This window comes from Euprymna scolopes, chromosome 10 (genome assembly GCF_053919585.1).
Source record: "Euprymna scolopes isolate OS-2025 chromosome 10, ASM5391958v1, whole genome shotgun sequence".
Taxonomy (NCBI): Eukaryota; Metazoa; Mollusca; class Cephalopoda; order Sepiida; family Sepiolidae; genus Euprymna; species Euprymna scolopes.
The window spans coordinates 759,933-782,923 of NC_136491.1; the positions used below are offsets into that span (position 1 = coordinate 759,933).

General features: G+C 32.5%; 1 protein-coding gene across 16 annotated transcripts in view; it reads left to right on the top strand.

Moving 5' to 3' along the window:
• The window catches only part of LOC145285776 (ralBP1-associated Eps domain-containing protein 1-like), a 309,459-nt gene that overhangs the window by 20,353 nt on the left and 266,115 nt on the right, over positions 1-22,991 (top strand). The window lies entirely within an intron of this gene.

Sequence of the window (22,991 nt, forward strand, 5' to 3'; positions counted from 1 at the left end):
GTACTTATGGAATCAGTCCCAAATATTGAAGATTCTAGTCTGTAGATAGATAAGAATAAAAACTGAGACAAATTATAGGTAATTTGAAAGCCGAAAAAAAATGTTTGATTATATAAAAAAATTGATAACTGATTTTATAGGCAAGTCTAAACTAGTTCTTGAGCCATTCTCTTAAAATAATGAAACATTACCAAAGTTCCACCATTATTGGTCATGTCAGTGTTATCTCACCGGTCACCTAACACTCATTAAACCTTATCCTTGAGTGGCCTTTAAACCTTGATAATTAATGACTCTGCCCCAGTAAAAAAAAAAAACAAAAAAACACCCATCATTAGGTCAAACTCATGTAGTCTCCAAGATGTTTTTGGTCTCAAATGTTTGAGATACCAGTATAACATACTTACATTTGTGTGGGTTTCTTCAGTTTTTTATTTGTTTACTTTATCTCATGTTTAGCTGTTATTCGATGCATATTTGCTTATCTACAGTTACCCAAAAGAATGTTTTTTCTTAATGTTATTGCTATTGTCTTTGTCACAAAAGAGCAATTTTCGTTTGATAAAAGAATTATTTTAAATCAAGTTTTTATTGCTTTTGTTTGTAAATTGCACATGTCAAAGGTAAAAAAAAGCAGGTTGAATAATTTGGCTTGAAAACATTTTTTGGTCCCCCTCCCATATTTCTAAACAAATAAGAAAGCATATTGAATGCATAACTTTCCTTCATCCCTAATTACTTGTCTTTCCATGAAGGCAAAGTTAAACACAAGATCATTTTTTAATGTGAGAAATTTAGTTCCCTAAAATGGGGGTTGTGTGGATTGCGACCAAAATACAAATTGCCTCAGTCTAGTTTAAGAACAAAACAGATACTACATTTTAATCCCTTTATTTGTTTTTAGCCTATCAACTCATTTTTACTTTTCTTTATTTACTACCAAAAAATACATTGTAAGCAGCTCAGTATACAATTAATTGAACATAAGTGTTAACATTGTAGTCTGCAAGTGTATCCATTACAGCAATAATACACCCTCAAAGTGTCCTGCCATTCTAATTTAGACTAATAAATAAAATTTCATATTACACATATATTAATAAAATTGTGTGACCACTTGAGTGTGTGTATATTTGTCAGTGTAACTTTTATTGAATTTTTAATCAAATATTCATTAAAATCAAAAAAACGCAGTAGCATCAAATAATTTTTTTTTTAAAATCCTGTTTAAATAATTTAATTACAAAATTAAATCCATCAGAATGCTTTTTGATTTTGCTATAAACAAGTCAGTCATTTTAATCTCTTCTCAATAGTTGAAAAATAAGTATGAATTACTTCATGATTTCAAATTTGAAATCATTTACACTGTTCTTTCCAGCTTTAAAATTCTTAGCTAATCCTCATGTATTAAAAGATAAGTTTTTGGTATTTAAGATGATACATGTGTCCCAAACTCCAAGGTGGGCAAAACATTGTAACTTCTTGCACACTCAAGCTTAGTCTTCCTCACTTCCCAGAATATCCAGGTGTGTTATGAAGTTGATGCAAGAGGTGGCATGCTGTATATGGCCAAATCACCTGAGACATGAAACATGCAAGACATTAATGATCTCACCTATCGATTGGGTAGACAACTTCTAGACATCTGTGACAAACATAATTCATGTGAACTCTCATTCCTTTGGTCATGATACAAGCGTTTCATGTTGGCAACCTGCACTTGCATTCCTTCAGAAAATTTGAAATAACAAGACTGTCTGAATACAGCAACTCCCATGGGGCACCCACATAGAAATCACTTGACATGAAGAGATGTGTGCTTAGTACTGAACCTTGATGGACCCCAACATCCATGTAAAACTCTTCACTGTAGTGGTTTTAGCATTTTCGATTAAAAACATTACATATTATGGATACAAATGTTCTCTTGCATTCTTTGTGAGAGACTTAAATATTGCATCTCCAAATCTAAATAGCAGTTGACATCATACGTTTTGTTTATATACATATACTGAGAATCTACATAACTATGCCTTCCTCAATCAAATTTTCTCTTATTTTGAGGTGGGTAAGATTTTCTATTTTCAATTACATATAAACAGTCTGAAAATATACGTACAGAAAATGAATTACAAAAAGTAAAAATTAATATTTTACATTTTAAAGTGGAGGATCACTTTCCAATATAAATTTAACATAAAATAATATAACTGAATGATTTCTCAAATTTTGAATGTGGGAAATTGATGTGGTGGCATTTCCAAACTTTTTTTTTTTTTTTTTCATTAACCCGAACATAAGCCTTGGAACAAACAAAAACTAGTCCCCCACTCTAAATTAACATCTACATGATCCCCCACTCTAAAACCTAAAATATTTTATGGGCATTTTTTATAATTAAATCATTCTTTTTATATTTGGGTTCTGCTTACTTATAATAATAAACTATTTAAAAATACTTATGCAAATTAGGCATAAAATATTTGTTTGGATATTTACTTCCTAGTATTTATACAATGTTTCAGAATATACAGTATTATGGATTTAAATAACCCCAAACTTTAATGGTAATATAATTGTGATAAAAAAAATTGTATCTTGAACACCACTTGTGGATTTTGTAAGTGTTGCTTCAGTAGCATAATGAAAAAATTGTTGAAACCTGTCTAACTGAAGTAGGACTTATTCACACCTAGAAATGTGAAAGAAGTATTAATAGAACTAATTATAAACTATACATTAATCATCTATATAAAGTGTTTAACTCGTGATTATATGTGTGTGTTTACATAATAGTAGTTATTTATTTCATAGTTAATGTCTGTGACAAATGATGTAATTTGTAATAGGCTGTTGCCATATGTATTTTCCAACCATAACCAAATAGTGAATCTTATGGAGTGTTTTAAAAGAAATAATCGGCTGGATATAAAATGTAATTGATGAAATTGATTGAAATCCCTTTTTAATTGTGTGAATAATTTGGGTTGTAAAATTACATAATGCGGTGGCCAGGCAGAGTTAAATATCCATTTTTGCATATGCAATGCGATTTAGGTTCTTTGGCAAGAAATTACTAGTTTCCATTACAAACATACATTTTACTCACTTCTCTGGCTGAGTTCTTAATTTTTTTTCTTAATTTGACAAATTTCATATTAAACAAACCACTAGGCAAATGTTAATCTTCATTCAAAGTCAAATTTACAAGCAAATTTTAATTCACTTTTACAGAAAAGCATAAACCTGGTTTAATGAAAATTTATTTAGAAAAAAAAAAATTAAAACATTTGAGAAAAATGAAAATTTGTTTTAAAAAATGATCGTATAAACATTTTTTAGTCCACTTCCTCTTTTGTAATCAATTCATCTTGTACGATTTTTTAGCTGTTCATACGTTATAGTGGAAATATGATCTTGTTTTATTACCACTCCTTCTGTAGATTGCATAAATTCTAATCACAGCTAATTAAATGATTCATTTCCATGCATGTTAAGTGTGAATATTCATTTTTACTTTTCTATGATTTTTTTCTTACTCCTAAAAATAACAAACCAAAAAACCCATAACCACAGAAGGCAAAATAGACCACATGATGAACCAAAATTTCTATAAGTGATTCACTTTTTAACACAGGAATAAAAAATTGTTGTACAAACTAATTGTATTTCCCAGCTGTAAAAATATTTCTTTATCTTACAAAAGTTTAGCTGCATCATTTAATCTGTTTTAAGATGTATTTTAAGATGTCAAACCTGCATACATGAATGTTTTATGTGGTGTGGGGGGGGGGTTGAATAATGTGAATAAATGAAGCCGTGAAAGAAGGTGAATTATGTGAATAAGAGTTTGTAAATAAATGTTTTTTAAAAGTAGTATTGATAACGTGGAATTATAAAACAAATACTGACCCAACAGGTTACAAGTGGTCTAGTAGTAAATTAAAAAAAAAACATCCGTAAGTATCTACTTTTATTTCTTTATTTTTTTTCATTTGGATAAAAAAAATCTTCCAAAAACGAAAAAAAAAACTATCTTTTCTAAATGAAGTTCTATGAGTTTTTTTTTGTTTTTTTTTAAATGTCAGTCACTAATGTCAAATGTTTAAAGGTGTATTTATGGAAGTGGTTAAGTGAGACTTAACAGATATAATAATTAGTTATAGAGATGGGATGTCTGCACTTAAAATTTTAGAAATTGGCTGATATGAATTTTACATGTAAAGCACTCTTTAAGAAAAAAAAGTAATCCTTTGTTTTATAATAAATTTGCAATATATAAATATCAATCCAGATTTTGATATTTCTAAGATGATTTATTATTTATTTACATGATATATATACCTGTTTCAGCAACTTGTTGTCTTCCTCATCTTAATGTTTGATATTTTCACCGTTTATATTTTTTGGCCATCAGTTAGGCAAACAGTGCTGTTAAGTAGCAGATATCCCAAATTTACAATTTATCTAATTTTGGTACCAAGACTCTTTTTTTTTTCACATATTATTTTTGAATGAATCTTTTTTCAAATGTTTGTGAAAACAAATTTAGCTGAAATTTTCAAGAATAGTCTAATTTATAGGTACTCAAAGAACTGTACAAAATTTGAAAACAAATAATGAACTTCGATTGTATGAACCTATTCACAAAATATTGAATGTTTACATCTGGATGATGCATGATTACAAGTTAATATTCTGTTAGATGGTGATTTGTAACTGATATTGCAACTCTTGATGATGCACTTTGTGATAGCAATAATTTTTTTTCAAGTTTGTCAGTATAGTTTATTTGAATATTGTTCTTTACCATTTAATTTTTTTAACATTTCATCTACAAATTAAAGCATTTAAATTGTTTTTATTCATTTTTGTTGAAATCAAACTTCTGATTAATTTTCGACATTCATTAAAATATGATGAAAGATGAAACTTTGAATCATTCTGTTCTGATTTTTCGTCACTTATTATAATCTATTTTATTTTTTGGAGGGTGGGTTTTATTACATAAACAATGCAAAATGATAAGATTTTAAAATAAATGTTTGCTCTTTTGATGCTTTTTGGTGAAATAATTTTTGTTTTCAATGACAGTCATTTGGGAAAAAACAAATATTTTGTTCTGTGCAAGAACTGGGTAATAAATATTGCTTTCTGATGAGGAAGTGGATGATCATTTTACATTAAAATTATATAGTAAGTGAACTCTTGGATTAAAATCTAAAATATTGACTCAAATATTTCTCACAGTAAAATGAATAGAATAACAATATTTTTCTGTTAATTTAGAAATGTTTATATTTAGTTTTTACATTTTCTCTACATATTATATCTTACTTTTCAACATGAATTCATAATTTGTTGACTAACATTTCAGAAAATTGTTCTAATCAGACAATTTGTTCCAAATTAAAAAAATTTAGATGAGGGTTCTGCTAATGATATAAATACAACCTTAAACAAATCCCTGAATTTGTTTCACATACAAGTAGTTTTCTTTCCTTTTTATTTATTTATTTATTTATTTTTTTAGAAGGCCAGTCTATTTAAATTTTATTATTTAAAATAAAATGTATTATTACTATTAATTATGAGATGATTCCAAAAATTTTCCCGGTTCTGCTATGAATACCAGTTCCGATCTTTTTAAAATTTCTAAACATTTAATTAGAGATTTGATGCTTTATAAAAATGTTCAAATGACTGTAAATGCTCTGTGTAATGTGCACATATATTTTGCAAAATGTAAAAAATATGCTTGTGAGAGGTATGGGCATACATTACAAGAGTAGATATCTTCATATATGATATTTTGATTGCAGAAATTCCTTCTAGACGAAAGTACTGTAGGTTTTCAACGACAGATGTCACATACAAATTCAATACATCTACCCTGACAGCCACTTATGACACTTAGCTTATGACTACCATTTCTGCCGCATTCATTTGTGATAATAAAATGTTACATTACATCCGATGAACAACACCATCACAATCGCTACATCTACAGAGGAAGAAGTTCCTATTTTTTCATTTTCAATATTTAGTGCTCCCACTGCTACCAGTTGAGACCAGGTCAAATCCTATATTTTCCTACGATATTGTGATTGCGCTGCCATTAACTGGTTATTACATACATACATATACATAACATAATCTTTCCATTTCCCGATTCCAAAATAATATATTCTCTCTTCTCAAATTCCATCCATTTTGATTGGCTGATACCTGACTATCCGCATATTCTGGAATCCACTTCTACAATAAATAAATGAATGCTCCAGAAATTATACAATATGGCGTTGCTCTCTACAGAAGAAAATCGTGCTAAAAAAAAAACAAAAAAACAAAAGTAAACATTAACCGAGTGACTTCGCTAAAAAAAACAACAAAATTAAACATATTAACTGATAAGAGTCACTCTATGCAGAAAACCAATAACTTTTTTTTTGGGGGGGGGGTGTAAATTCTTGCATTAGCTCCACCTCCACAATTTTCTTTAACATGACAACCTTTATAGGTTTTCAGCTTTGCTGATTACAAAAATCTCTTAAATTTGACAGACAAGTACTTTTTGATGGTTGGGGTTGTGTATTCTGAAAGACGTTCTTACCATGAGGCAGTTGGGGTTGACTATTCCGAAAGCGGTTCTAAACATGCGGAGGTTGAAGGTGTTTATACCGAAAGTGGTTCTAAACATGCGGAGGTTGAAGGTGTCTATACCGAAAGTTGTTCTAAACAGGCGGAGGTTGAAGGTGTCTATACCGAAAACGGTTCTAAACATGCGGAGGTTGAAGGTGTCTATACCGAAAGTGGTTCTAAACATGCGGAGGTTGAAGGTGTCTATACCGAAAACGGTTCTAAACATGCGGAGGTTGAAGGTGTCTATACCGAAAACGGTTCTAAACATGCGGAGGTTGAAGGTGTCTATACCGAAAACGGTTCTAAACATGCGGAGGTTGGGGGTTTTATTCTGAAAGCCATTCTTAACATGAGGTGTTTGGTGGTTGACCACCAATAACAACCATACTTTAATTTTTTAAGAGTGGGGGCGGGAGGGGACCTGCGTCAACCAGGCAATGTCAGTTAATGGGTCCTGCTAGTTTCTAAATATTTTTCTCAAATGTTTTCCTTGTAATTGATTTAAAATTGTAAGACAAGGTTTGTTTTTCTGTCGAAACAAACCTCATTTGCATTTATTCGTCATTAATATTATTTGAACTTTCCATAAATGATGAAGTATCAGCAATTGGTATGTAAAATAAGAAAACAGTGTAAGAACAGAATAGTTAACAAATCTTCCTCTTATGAAGAAAATGTTCATATTTTTTCTTTCAATTATAAAGATTTGGTAAGTTTTTAGAATGATTTGTGTTACTATACAAAAAAAAATAAGATAAACAAATCCAGATAATAATTATAATGATAGTTGTGTAGTAGCAATATTGGCAAAAAAAAATATTTTTTTTATCTAAATCACTCTCCCAAAATGAGGTTCATTTTTTTATTTTAATTTTTTATTTATTTAAAAAAAAAATATTTTTAGATGATTACATGGAAAAAAACAATTATTTTAGAATTTTCAGTAGGAAAACAATTTTGCATAAACATAAAATTAAAATCATTTCTGACTCCTAATTTTTTAATCTTCTAATCATTAAAAAATCGAAAATTAAACAAAATAGTGATAGAACATTACATTTTTGCTCAGTTGTTGACATTTATTTGATGTGTTTCTACTAGCGTTTGTTTAATTTTTGATTTTGAGCGATTATCAAGGTTCCTTGTGCAGGGCTTATGGGGCAGCCATTTTTTAAAATTCTAACTCAACAGTGGATACTTTAGCTTATTTTGATCTGAAAACACGCTTTAAAATAAGTTTGAACTCTGATAAACTTATTCAGGTAGATAGAAAGTCTTTCCTTTGTTAACATTTATTTCTGCGTATTTGTTTTATATTTCCTTTTTGTTCTATTAGTTACAGTAATACATGCCTGAATCTCATCATCCTTTTATCTAAGATTTTGATAAACTCTTTGTAAGATTTTCATATTTATTTTTCACGCTTGTCCAAAACGAAGAACTATCAACTTTAATTATTTCAGAAGAAGCTGATAACAGACAACAACAGTTTCCAACCAGAGCCAACAAAATTGAAAATCTTGTTAAAAGCATTTTAAATCTTTAAATGATTAAGTATGAACTCCCTAAAAGGATGCATATAGACAGCAAATATGTACTAAAAGGTTTATAGAGGAAATAAGCAAGTTAACTCTCAAATGTTTACTTTGTTTACAGTAATTGGCCAATAAAAGAAATAAATTAGACTTTAAGAATCCATGTAAAATCTGGGAATAGGATTTATAACCCGTTTTGTAGCCCTTAATCTTATTTTGTTCATTTAACAACTTCTAATAAATAAATTTGTTTCATTTTTTGTTGTTGTCAAAAAACAATTAAAAAGAATCATTTGGAATCAGAAATGGGGCTCAAATTTTTGCTGATATCAATTCTGATACCCAAAATTCTGATTTTTCTGATTCTTGGTTCTGATTAATCATCTCAACTCTAATTACTATGTATAGGTATGATGCCTCATTTCATTTCGATCAAAATGTTACTAGATTAAAATAAACATTTGTTAAAACTCTTTATCTTCACTTTTTTTTTGAAAATATATCTGCATTGTTTTCTGTTAGAATTTTAAATTGAAAGAAATGAATATATTTATTTTACAATATAACAATATATACCCCCCCCTTTTCATTTGAAAATATTTGATGCTATGTATTGTAAGATTTTACTTTGTAATGTTTGCATGTTCAAACATTAGAGTGGCTAATATGGATCCTGACTTGAATGAGATGTAGACAATAGTCAAATCTTTGGATGTACTCGAACCAATGTATAAATGAAGAAAAAATAGTTGTTTTGAATGAAATTAAAAACCTGATTAGAAACGAGATATGATTACGGATTTACAAAGGTACTCGGTATGAAAGATTTTTGTGTTTGCAAATTCTAAAAAGAAAAGAACATTTAATTTTTCAAAGTGAGAAAATCGATTTTAAGAATGTTACGCACACACATTTGTTTTCTCTCTGGATATACATGTGATCTTAATCTGTGTGGATAAAAAAGTGTTAAAATATGGACACAATTTTTGTCTTTTATGAGTGAAATATTTCATCATTGTGGAATCTTACTCTATCCAAAGGAAATGTATATTACTGTTTAATGAGTATCTCTTCCATTAAAAATGGCAGTAATTTTAGATTTTACAAATTAAACAAGTCTTGAAAAAAGAACAAAAAAAATCAAACAAAAATAATATTCATTTACGTTCTTCATTTATACAACTAGCAGGTCGCCTGGCGTTGCCCAGGTGAAAAATATGCATAAGTATTATATTTAAATTAATGCGGATTTCATATTAAACAGAAATAGAGTGGATATTAGACAAAACATTAAATTCATTTAAAAAAATTGAATTAAAAAAAAAATGGAAAGAAACTGAGATGTGTGCATGCAAGTATTATGTTTTTTCTAAACAGTTCACTTGTAAGTAAAAAAAAAAAAAAAAATGCTTGAGCTGAGATCGAAACCAAAACCCAAAGACGGTGAGTCAAGTATGATAACCATTAGACTAGTTTGCCACGATCTTTAAAAATTACTTTTAAACCTACTTATTCTTAACATAAGGAAGCTGTCATGTTTCATGATCGTGTATGCGCAGTCATAAAACAGCTGACAAACAAAAATCTAACGACCCATTTTTCAATTTTTACCCCTTAGCAGCCCTTTTTTTTTTTTGTTCTGGATGAAAACCGATTAAAGTTTTCCACATACCCTATATACTAAATTTCAAGTCTGCAGGATTTAAAATTTGTTGAGTATATAGGTTGAGAAGTGTGCTCACACACACATTCTCACTTTTATAGATATATAGATGATTATTTTTTGCTACATTATATTAAACAACTGGAAAATATATTTTACTTTTCTATGAATGTAAATGTGGTTGGCTCACTTCAATAATCATGTATGCAAATTTATTTTTAGCAAAGAAAGGGGAGTTAATCTTAATTGATAATAAATAAAAAAAATAATCACATATACAAATCTAATTTTATGAACGAAGAGGAAGCGTAATGCTAACTGATGATAAAATAAAAGCAAAAATTTCTGTTACTTTTAATAGACACAAAAAATATTTCCTTATTTTTAATATTTTTTGTGACTAAAATAGGAATTAATTTACACACACACACAGATGCTTTATTTACAGAATCAGGGAAGGGTGATGGCACAGGATTTTTTTTTTTTTTTCTTTTTTTAAACTTTACTCTGTATTGGCTCTTTCAGTAAGATTTCATTATTTTCTCTTTTTTATTTTTACAGTAAGATTTATCTCTTCTGTGACAACAGTAGGAAATCAATTACTGACCTTGCTAGTAATAAAATAATTACTTGCAGAAATTACTGACAGCAGCGTTACATATACACAATGGTCATTATCATCGTATTTCTTTAGTTGATGTCTCTTAAATAAACAAATGTGCAATTTGCAATCTCTGCTGCTCCTCATTGCATAAGATCTGTCAACATCTTGTCATTTGTATTGAAACAAATACGTAAGAAATATTCTAAATATGGATAAACAATTAAAAAAAAATACAACCATGACATTCCATCGTATGTGAATTAATGTTGTGTGTAGTTGTTTTTTCTATAGAAACAATTAAAATCACTGAAAATAGATGTGAAAATGTTTGATTTCCTGAATATTATTTGTGAAGAGAAAATCTGTTTAATGTTTTCTTTTAAAGGTGTGTGTCTTGTTATAGATCCATTTCAGCATTTGTGAGTCACTTTTAGAAAACAAACAAGGCAAAATGCACCTTTTTAATACAAAAATATATATAATAGCATTTATAAAAAAATTCCTGATATTATTTTAAACTAATGGAAAATAGAAATTCCTGCTCCCACCTCTGAATCTCATTTGACTTTCTATAATTATATATTTTTCACACTGTTAATGAAAGTAAAACATTTTCTCTTCTCTTTATATTCAGTGAATGGGCCAAATACTAAAGGACTAAGTGTACTTAAATATTAAAACCGTTTACTTTGAGCATTTCTGTATATTGCTTGAACAACGTTCACCAACCACTTGTTTGCCTCTAGTTTATGTAAAGCTTACCAGGCAAAATCGCTTGATACTCTGTCAAAAGCCTTCTCACAATGTCTAATTGTATAATTTCTCACTTGCACAATGCATACAAATTGGATTCTTTGATCTCAAATCTTAATGAGGAGAGTAGGGTGAACAAGAATGAAAGTGGCTCAATGGATACTGTTACATGAACGAGCATCAAATCTAGCCTGATTTTTTAAGGTTTAAAAATAGTCTCCTGTCCACTGATATGTGATGTAGTGAAGCAAATGTTGTGAAATCTCTAGCTACATTCAATATCCATTGCTTATGCCAAGTGGTGATGGGCTGGTTGTAATTTGGGAATTTTTTTCTTCTAGGTTAATTGTCCTACTGATCTTTGCTTTTAATATATCCTATTTTATTGCAAGTCGGAGAAAAGATGGATGCGTACATGCCTTCAACGGTTTTTAAGAAAGTATCCCCCCTATGTTAAACTTGTATTTGCAAGCATTTAACCTTCTAAATACTAAACCAAGCACTTGAGGAACAATTGCTTTCTATTTTTTGGTCCCTAACAAAAGGAGGGCGGACCTGTAAATTCACTCTTGTCCATTCATCCGTTCGTCTGTCTGCACTTTTCTCATTAACTACGCCATAGAATTTTTGGAAATTTTGTACAAACACTAAACGTGATACGAGTAAAAAAAAGTAACTGAACAGATTTTCCAGGAAAACTCCGGTTGCCCTCCTAGGGGTGCCTTTGAGGTTAAAATGACTGAAATTGGCACTTTTGTGCTTATTAAAAAATTGATGCCTTGGATTTTTGTAAAACTTTCTAGAAAGGTGTAACTAACTGATTTCTATATAATTTTCTTTTTCTATACTTCACGATAACTCTTGGGTGTACCCTAGGGGCTCTTTTAGGGCTAATAAAAACACTCCATTTCTTATTATATTTTATTTCATTTTTTTATATCTTTGGTTAAAATCTGTTTCGGCATTAATAAAAAAACATTTTAGTTTTAATGTCTTCTGATAATGACTAACACAAATGAAAAGAATTCAATTTTCTTCACATTCACTGACCTCTTCAGTTAAAAATAAACTTCATGCAAAATACCCTTGTATGCATGAAACTTGGTTATTTAAATAACTACAAAAATAGATTCTTACAAAACTGGCAAGGTTGAGAATGACTGCTGTAAAGTTTACAAAAATACAATCAAACTCTTAGCTTGTTATTAATTATAGTTAAAATGCAAAGTCTGAACTTTTGCTTTGACATCCAATAAATTTACAAATATTAATCTTCTTTTTATGACAAAGTAAAAAAGTTACTCTTGGGTCAGGTAGTTAAAAAAATTAATTTCTTTTGATATTGGTTGATAAAATAGCAGCCAACACTTAATGTGATTGCTATTGCTACTTTTAGTTGTTGAGCGAATCCTATTTTTGCCTGAAGTCCACAGAACTCCTCCTACTTCAGGATTGTATGGTTTGCATATAAAGTCCTCCTCGTTGGCAGTAACTTTTTGTTATACCGACCAGAGTTCATGCCTGACATGTTCTTCTTTGCCATATGCAAACGAAAAGATGACTAAAAATGTTGTTCCCCCTGGATTTTCACCAGAACCTTGTTGTGTGACAAGATAACAAGCAAGCAAAATACAGTAATAGTTTATTTTCTAATAGTATAACTATGTACTACTTCAACTCTGGATGTTGCATGCTATCTTGTATGTTTGTCTTTGTACACAATGGATGACCTCGTAAAAAGAAATGACTCTTAAACAGAGTCGGAAAACATTACACCAATTCGTTATAATGCTACAAAGTGATGACATTAGGATCATTTGTCATCTACTAGACAAACCTAAACCTCAGGAAGTTTAGTAGATAATAAAATCGTTAGAAAATTTTATGAAAATTACTTTGCGAATTCAAGATGGTAATTTTTTTCCTTCAGTATTTTCAGTCATGTTAATACGAAAAACTATACCTTTGTCTGGTGCAAATTCATAGAACTTTTCTAAAAGAGATAGGAAGGAGCATTGCATATGGATTTTAAAAAAATTTATAAATCCTCAATTCAGTATCATCTAATTTGAGAAAATATACTTGCCAATATCAACCAAGCCGATGTGAATGTTCTCACAGCTAAAATGGTCACCTGTATATTCTTACAGAAATGTAAATAAGTTCCGATTGTTCATTTATGAAAGAATGTAAAAACCTGAACAAATGTTTCCCGTATGACAATGAAGTTTTTAAAGATTTTCCGGGGGGAGGGGGTTCCTAATAGTACATTTTTAAAGCTCACATTGTCAAGAGGGTGTGTCATGTTTTTCAACCATTAGAAGTTCTTCTTAGCAGATCTCATTTTAAAGATAGGCTTGGTCATTTCTCAACTATTAAATTCTGATTAGGATGCCATCTTAAAATAGTATAAACACATACACCTAAGGCTGCTGCGGTTTTTTTAATGGCACATACCTTTTCCTGTTATTGATTAATGCATTCAGTTATTTTGTTAAAAGATTTCATCATAGAAATTCTTAATCGAGTCATATATTCATAGTATAATTTTCAATTTGGTCTATTGTCTTATTCTATGAAACCCCAGCCTCTACTCAGTCGTCCAATGTCGAATTTGGTCATTTGATCAGAGAAAGAATTTTGTAGGACCACTGGCACCATTTTGTCTCCAATATTCAAATCTGGACGCACTGCAGGATCATCTCTTTTAAAGAGGAGACTTTGCTGGTTAAACTACACTGTATGTTGCAACCTCCAGGAGAGTTCATCTCTGAAACAATAACTTCAGAACCACTCCAAGGTTGACGAAGATGCCCTATAGGACTCTTAAATGTTTGACTTCATGGAGAGTTGGCATGAGATATTACCGGGTGTTTCCCTCACTCCAGAGTCCAAAAACACCTTAAAATACCAAAACTACATGAAAAATTAACATAATAAAAAAACATCTTATTTTAAAGACAAAATTGCTTGGAATGTACTTGCATCTTAATGGCATTGATTCTACCTTTTTCTTAATACATAATGACTATACATGTGTTGACCATTGATTCCGTCGGGTTCTGTACAGACTACAGCTGTACTAAACCACTGTCACATTCAAGTGTTTTGTAAACCTACCTTTCACCACTTTCTTTGTGGTTTCATTTTGAAAAAAAATATCTTGAACTATCAATATCATCATTGACTTAATCATTGTTTATTCAATATTTTCACCTAAAAAAAATGATAGAATTGAAAAAGATATTTCACATGATTTTAATAACTATTCTCATAAAAATTTCAAATGTAATATAATACAAAGTGCCTTCAATAAGTTTCCAGACGTTTTTTTTCTATGGGCACATTTATTGATAGTACACACATGGAACTCTAGTCCCCTTCAAAGTAATCTCCTCTGGCTGCAATGTACTTGTTGTACCATTCTAACAACTTCTGGAAGGCTCCATGGGAGTCCTCTTGTGAATGTGTCAATGATCTTCATCACAACCTCTTTCCTCTCCTCAATTGTCTCATAACGACAGCCTCTAGGTTTTCTAGGTTCGGGGACTAACCAAAAGTTACAGGGTGTAAGGTCTGGACTATAGGAAGGGTGAGGAACTGTCTTGATGCTCATCTTGGTCAAATAGTCTGTGACAAGGATGGAGTTGTGGATTGGTGCATTGTCCTGTTGGAAATGCCACTGGCTCAATTTGAAGAGTGCTAGCTTCTTCCGACAGAATCTCTTCCTGAGCTCCCATAAAGCCTCAACATAGTATTTCTTGACTGTCTGTCCAGTGGGAACCCAGTGCATGTAGATCATGCCCATGCTGTCAAAAAAAGGGATCATCATAAGTTTCTGGGTAGATTTGCTGTGTCTGGCCTCCTTGGGTCGGGGAGAATCAGCATGTTTCCACTGGGAACACTCTCTCTGGGTCATAGCAGTAGATCCAGCTTTTATCGCAGATTACCAGAGCATCAAGAACTGCGGGATCTGAATTGATCAGCTCAACTATCTCCCTGCTGTCATGACAACAGATTTCTTTCTGACCTCCTCTGAGGACTCTTAAGACAAACTTTGCGCAAATCTTCTACATCTTCAGTTCCTTGCGAATAATTGTGTGTACAGTTCCCATACTGACATCAAACTATAGACACACCACGGTTCTTATCCATGAAATTCTTTATTTGGCTAATCAACTCTGGTGTTCTGACTTCCTTACTCCTCCCACACCTCATCATTCCTCACAGACTCTCTGCCTTCCTTAAATCTTTTATGCCACTCAAAAACTGCTTAATTCATGCAAGATGGTCCAAAAGCAGTCTGAAGCATTCCATACGTTTCTGTGACATTTTTTTTCCAAGTTTAAAACAGAATTTTATTGCATATCATTCTTCTAAAGTGTCCTCATGTCCAGATTGCATTTTTTAAATTCACCAGCTTTAGCAGGGTATATTCCGATCACTGCTGTAGCTGTTCATTTGAACCGGAAATCATAAAAATTGGTCAATCATCTTGTACTATGTATAGCAATAATATACTGAATTTTTAAGAATGTAAGATAATTCTAAATGCCTGTACAAAAAAGTCTGAAAACTTATTAAAAGCCTTGTATTTTTCTTGTATGCATGATGGTGTAAATATAAGAAATTTTTTTTTTTTTTTTTTTATAATCTGGAAAATAAAAAGAAATGGAAAAAATTAAGATCCGGGATCACTAAGAAATAAATATAAAAAATGGTATTTTTAATAATTATTAATTTAGACAAATCCAAATGGACAAAATTGAAAAACAAAAAGGAAACAGAATTTGCATCCCACTTGCTGTATTCTAATAAATTGTTTTTACTTATTTTTTATTATTTAAATAAATTGTCAGTATAATCAGTGATTTTAATTGACTCTTTTTTTTTCATACTAAAAATACACTTTTTACTTTAATTTAAAAAGGATTAATTTATCGTTACACGTTTGAGAATAGTCATAATGTAAAAAAAGGTTACTTAATATCCTAATTAAACAACCACTTTTTTATTACAATAGATGTGATTACCTAAATTAATGAAAAATTTTTATAATCTTCAAAAATACAGAAATTAAGGTATAATGTTTCAATTCCTCTATGAATTTTAAAATAGAATTGACTTTGACATTCTTGGCTTCCATTGAATTTATATGCGACGCTTTTTGATTGTGCAAAGCTAGATCTGTTACTAAACTCTCATTTTGGGGGATAATTAAGCTATCTTTTGTACAAACAAGTTTTTTTTTTTTTCTTTTTTTTAATTTAGTATCTTAAGTCTACTAATTAGCTTTGAAATAGTTGAAAAACTAATACAGGGTGCGGCAAAAATATCCCCCAATCTTACCAGTCACGCTCATGCAGTTTCTGGGCAATCATTAATTTGTATGGATAGAATTGCATATCAGTGTGTAGAATTCTTCTGACGTTTGATCAAATAATCTCAAGGCCAAAGCATGTTTGCAAGCTGAACGGCTAGCAGACTATCAGAAAGTCTCACAGCTTGAATACTGTCTGTGGGAAATGTGGGAGGTATTTCTGCGGCACCCTGTATTAATCTTTCAAGGAGTTTTAAGAATGAATTTATTTAACTTCCAAATTTAGCTAGGCTTTTCAGTTTCTGCCACAGCCATGAATACATTTTTCTTTATAACCTTTTTTTTTCATGTGAAAAAAATGTTTTTTTCCTTTTAGAGATTAACTTTAGACTTTAATCTTTCAAACACAATCAAAAAGTAATTGGAAACCTACTAAAAACATAAGTCTGATTTCAAAATCATGTCCTCCTATTAGTTCCGCCATTAAATTGCATGTACCTAGTATTCCCAGATAATCAGCCATCCAAGTACATAGAAGTAGTCCAAGATGAAACATAAAAGATAACTGGATATTTTCTCATATTTATCTTGTAGAGAACATGCTTACCGCATTTGTACCTTAACATGAATATCCTCAATCAACCCAACTACCAGCAAAATCTTACCCCTTCATTGTAGATGTCCCCAGATGCTGGAAAACTGTCTACCCTAATAACCTGCAGAAATTAAAATGTCATGTGAAGAAATATTGGTCTACACACATACCAAATTAGGATGCCTTTTTGTAAATTTGGATCCTAATTACAGTAAACCCTTACATCTTATTGACTATATGCCTTGCTTGGAATGAATAAAAGCATATATATATATATATATATATATATATAATTTCTACTATAAATTCTTTGTAATATATCGAGAGGAGGAGGTTTTAGCTGGAGTTGAAGTCAGATTTCTGAGAGTACATGCTTTTCCTGTTTGGTCTTACCAGTTGCACAATTTCGCAGTTTTTGTATGGTTTTGCTTTTATTTTTGGAGATATATATTTTGTACTGCAATGCTTCTACTTCATCAAGATATTTCTGTCCATCGGATCACTACAAATCCTGTTTGGACAACTGTTTTCATTTTGGTTGTGACATCACACAGGATCAATGAAAATTCTGTCTTTGAGTGAGATCACTGTGGATTACACCAGATAACAATTGGATTGTAATCCAAAAGTTATCCAGTTCCTGATTCAAATGGAATTTGGCAATTGGATTAATCTAGTATCGATCTGGAATTACAATCTTATCCGTTAAAAAAAAAAAAAATGGGTCTAAATCAATAAGAAGCAACCCATGCTACTAAAGCCCTTTCTAGTTTTTTTTTTTTTTCTATTTTTTCCCTTGATCCTCTTTCCATAAAGGCAATATTATCTTTAAAAAAATTTTCTTCTCTGTATGATGTATTTATCCTCCCCTCTTCTAATGAGAAGCATTCGTCTTCAAAATGCCATGGCCTAAAGATATTATATTCACTTTTGAACTGATAGCATAATAAAATTTCATTGTAAATTTTTTATCCCTTTCTTATGTTAACTTAATTTATAAAGCTGGTTGAGTATATATGTGAGTAATAAAAAAACAAGGCCGATAGCCATTAGTCGCATGCTCTCGTGTAATGAATGAATGCGTAGGATTGACATGAAATTCTTAAAGATAAACTAAAATGACCAAAAAATGGGCTGAAATGACTTAAATAAAGTAAATGACTTTAATGAACTTAAGGATGAATTGAATGACCTTAAGAATGACTTGAATGCTTAAAAAATAACTGGAATCCTTCAAAAACAACTTGAATGATCTGGAGAATGACTTGAATGGCTTTGAGACTGACTGGTTGTAAAGTGGGTGATCATTTTACATGAAATTAATACAGAAAAGTGATCCCCCTCTTTATATCACAATAAGTACAGCATGTAGTAAGAACAGATACTACACTTTGATCTTGATATATAATTTATTTCGTGAAAATGAAAATTACAATCAAAATAATTCAATGTAAAATTAAAATAAATTAAAAGCAAAATTCAAATTTACAAAACAAATTTAGGCACAAGGCCCTTTAAGATCTGGGTGGGGGAGTGTTGCAGGGTCTTTGTTACTACAGTGAAAATGGAGTTTTTGGCGACTTTACTCTTGACTGGCAACATTTACCACAATACCTCATTCACTCTGTGGACTCTAAACTAACAGCGTTTTTGCAAAAAAGAATATATTTACAATTACTTTGATCGTGGCCAAAAGGCCAAGAATAGGGTATTTATTTGCTCCCCCACCGAGCAAATTAGGCACAAGGCCGATTTTTAATTTGAGGAGTGAAGGGGAAATGGGGACCAACTATATGGAGAGTAGGGGAGCTGGATAGTGACAATTGGTATGAAGGGTTGCCCCTACATTGACCAAGGTCTTATATGTGGGATTGCCCCCACATATGGTCTTTGCTTGCAGTATCTGCCGGAACAGATGGTATTTATTTGCTCCCCCACCGAGCAAATTAGGCACAAGGCCGATTTTTAATGTGAGGAGTGAAGGGAGGGGGAAGGGAAAAAGGGGACCAGCTCCCGAGAGGTGGGAAATGGGAGCTGGTTAATGGTCAGGCATGTGGGGTTGCCCCCACATCTGGTCTTTGCTAGTCATAGCTAGTCATAGCTAGTCATAGCCTGCAGCATCTGCCGGAACAGATACTACACTTTGATCTTGGCTTAAAAAGCTAAGAACAACATTTCAAAATTCTAATAATTAATTCTACTGTATTCTGTAAGTTTAACCCTCTCCTGAAAACTAACAATCTTCCCTATTTCCCAAGCTGCCACTAACACGCATACATTACACACGACTTGGATGGGGGTCCTCAGCTTTCAGCCCTTAACCTTCGCATGATGACCGATTGGAAGTCATAATCAATGAACATCCATTCATTTCTACCCCTAAGGCATGCACTAGTTTGTTCTTAACCAGGTAGATACTAGCTACAGTCGTCTGTACTTAGATTTACAGCTATCTATATTACATAGCAATAGCTGTCTCTTCCTTAGCTTTGCAATGTTAAATACAAAAACTGAACCGATACTTTGTAACGCAAAATACAACTTCCTGATTTATAAACGAAAGCTGAAAATATCCTCATTAGAAATGGAAACCTACTTAATAGCCATAACCCCCATATATTCGCATCTACTGGAAATCTCCCCGTATAACTATTTACTGTATTATACATAATGTAGACACCATAGTGTATAATTTACTTCCACCTGTACTTTATTGTACTTATCAAAAATGACGTTACTTGTATCTATTGAATATACATATTAACCCTTCTGCCATCTAAAATATCCAGAGCTTGTACAATACTTTTTAGTTAATTTGTAATATCAAGCCATTCTGTAACGCATTATCCTATTCCTAAGCCAATATAAAAATAAAAGGAAGAAAATTTTATTTTACTTTTTTTTTTTTTACTTATTTATTTATTTATTTTTTCTCAATTATAAATTTAAAGGACAAAAACATTAAGCCATATTAACTCCTTCCAACAGACCTGTTTGCAAATATAGCTGCTTCCACTGCATGAACTCTTACTCACCCCTTCCTCCAGTAATGAACAATGAAATAGCAATATCCCGTAATCACTTTGAGGAGTATAATTTCTCAGTAGATATATAACCTTTATAAACTAATCCAGTAACAACACTAACCACCCTCGCGGAGTCGCAGAAATACTTGGATTAGAACCCAGGCGCTGGGCAAACCCTCTTGGTACTGATGAATCCGTAGATATTCCCAGATCATCTGACTAGGAGAAGGAAAACTCTGAAACTAAACATAAGGGGAGAAAAGTCTCTCCAGTCTTGGATGACAACCTTCCTAGAGCTGGTGACTCAAACAAATTACCGGTCTGCAAACCTAAACTGCTTAATGAGTAGATAGGCACTGTCTATCGCCCGGCTTCCATACTCCTTCTTTGCCTATTAGTCAGGCGTAGAGGTCGAAATACTGGGTGTTCGATCTTGTTTCCTGACTAGGGCAATGAACGTCATTTTTCCCCACTACTGACACATCCCATCCCTTAAACTGGGCACTTGGGAGTGCTTGAATACCGTAATGCCAGTGCAAGCAGATTGGGTTGACCATCATCTGATGGGTTGAGGGTACCGGATAGAAAGTTCCTGGCTGCTGTTACTGACTGGTAGTACAAGAGCCCTAACTCTTTGGTAGCGCTTAGAGCGGCTGCTCCATCAACAGTTGTATAATAGTAGATGGAGGGACAGCTGATGGTCTGCCTGTGTTGCATGTATTGTATTCTGCATAACCACTTGCTCAGCACCCCTTACCTAAACTGAAATTCTTAAAGATAAAAATGACAGTACATTAAAAAATTACACTAAAACCAGGCCAAAGCTCAAACAAAACCAACCTGCCTTCTCCCTTGAGGCTCGCATTTACGAACATCCGTGGGCTTAGAACTAATTTAAATGATGTTGAAGCATTTCTCCTAACAAACACCCTGGATATTTTCTCACTAAGTGAGACTAACCTACACTCCTTCACCTCCTCTAACTACTTTAACATGCCTGGATACCTCCCACTCTGCCGTAAGAACTCTGACAGACGTATGCATGGGCTTGAAGTCTACATTCGAAACACCCTCCCCTTGACTAGAGAAACTAAACTAGAATCGGACGATCAAGCCTTTATGTGCTTTAGACTTAACATGCAACATAACATTAGCTACTTTTATTTTCTCTACCGCTCTCCCTCGACCCAGGACTGTACCCTAATAAACAAAGTCTCTGACAGCATAGATACAGCACTTGTGCGCTAATGTCAAGGGAATATATTTGGTGATTTCAATGTCCACCACAGCAACTGGCTTGGGTTTTCTACTTACAGACACAGCTGGTACCACAGCATGTAACTTCTCTATATCTCATTCCCTATCACAGATGGTTACATTTCTAACCCGTTTCCCAGACCAGCAAGAACAACATGCATCACTTCTAGATCTGTTTCTGACCACAGTTCCCGATGACTGTGTAAGTAATACCCACAACCCTCTTGGGAACGCCGATCATGCAGTGGTAATGGTTGAAATCGCCCTAAACTTTAGAGCCAAAACTGAAGAGCCACTGCTCAAAACAACGAGATATTATAAAAAGGCTGACTGGGAAGACATTAGGGACTTCATCAGGGACGCTCCATGGCAAAATATCTTTTCACTTCCTGCAGAATTCTTGAAAACTGGTACCTCAGAAACAGTTTTCTAGCAGGCAGGAAAGCAAGATTCATTAAGGCATTTGTTGTAAAGTTTGGAGAGAACTGGAGCTATTTCGGCAGGGCACTTTTTTAATAGCACAGCCGGGATGAGATCAGGTCCACATGCTTTTGCAGTGTCAAGATTTTTTATGATAGCATGCACATGAGAAGGGGTGATTTTCAGATCATCTAGTATGAAAACGACAGGAAAACAAATGAACACATATCTAAAGAAATGGCAGAAACACTAGAGGAAGACCTCCGATCCGTAGTGGAATGGAGACAAAAATGGATGGTCACCTTCAATGCTGCCAAGACTAAACTTTTTTCCTTCAATAATTACAAGAAACCTTCTCTACCGCCAATAGCAATGGCCAGTGACTTTTTATCTGAAAGTACATCTTTTAAACTCCTCACCCTAATGTTCACAGGAAACATGAGTTGGAACAATTACATTGAGAACATTGCCAGGACCGCTGCAAAGAAGGTGGGTTCTCTACTATGCTAAAAAGCTATTAACGCCTGAAAGTATCCTATACCTCTATAAGGCTACCATTCACTCATGTATGGAATATTGTTGTCATATTTGGGCTGGTGCATCTGCTATTAGTCTCTCACTCCTAGACAAGGTTCAAAAGAGAGTCGCCAATCTGATAGGTCCTGAACTGTCATCTAAGCTTCAGCCTCTGTCATATCGACAAAATGTTGCATCCCTCTGCCTGTTCTACAAGTACTTTAACGATGAATGCTCTGACGCACTGCAAGCACTTGTGCCTTTTCGACGTAAATACCCCCGATAAACCCGACAAGCAGTACAATCCCACCCCTTCACAGTAGAGATCCCTAGATGTAAGAGAGCCTTCTACTCCAGTAGTTTCTTCCCCAGAACAGCTAGACTTTGGAATTCCCTTCCAGGTCCCTGCATCCCCAACTGTACTGACATGCAGAAGTTCAAGTGTAACATGAACCGACATCTTGTTGCCCAACTTCCTACACAGTACCCCTGATGCTTATGTCCCTGATAATCGCCCCCTACAACAAAGTGGCACTGTGCCTTGTTTGGGGTGAAAATGCAATAAAATAAAAAAAAGTTAAAAAAAAGTATATTATCATACAAGTGAATGTTAAACGTAAACAATTATATACATGAAAAGTATTGATAAAATGCTTG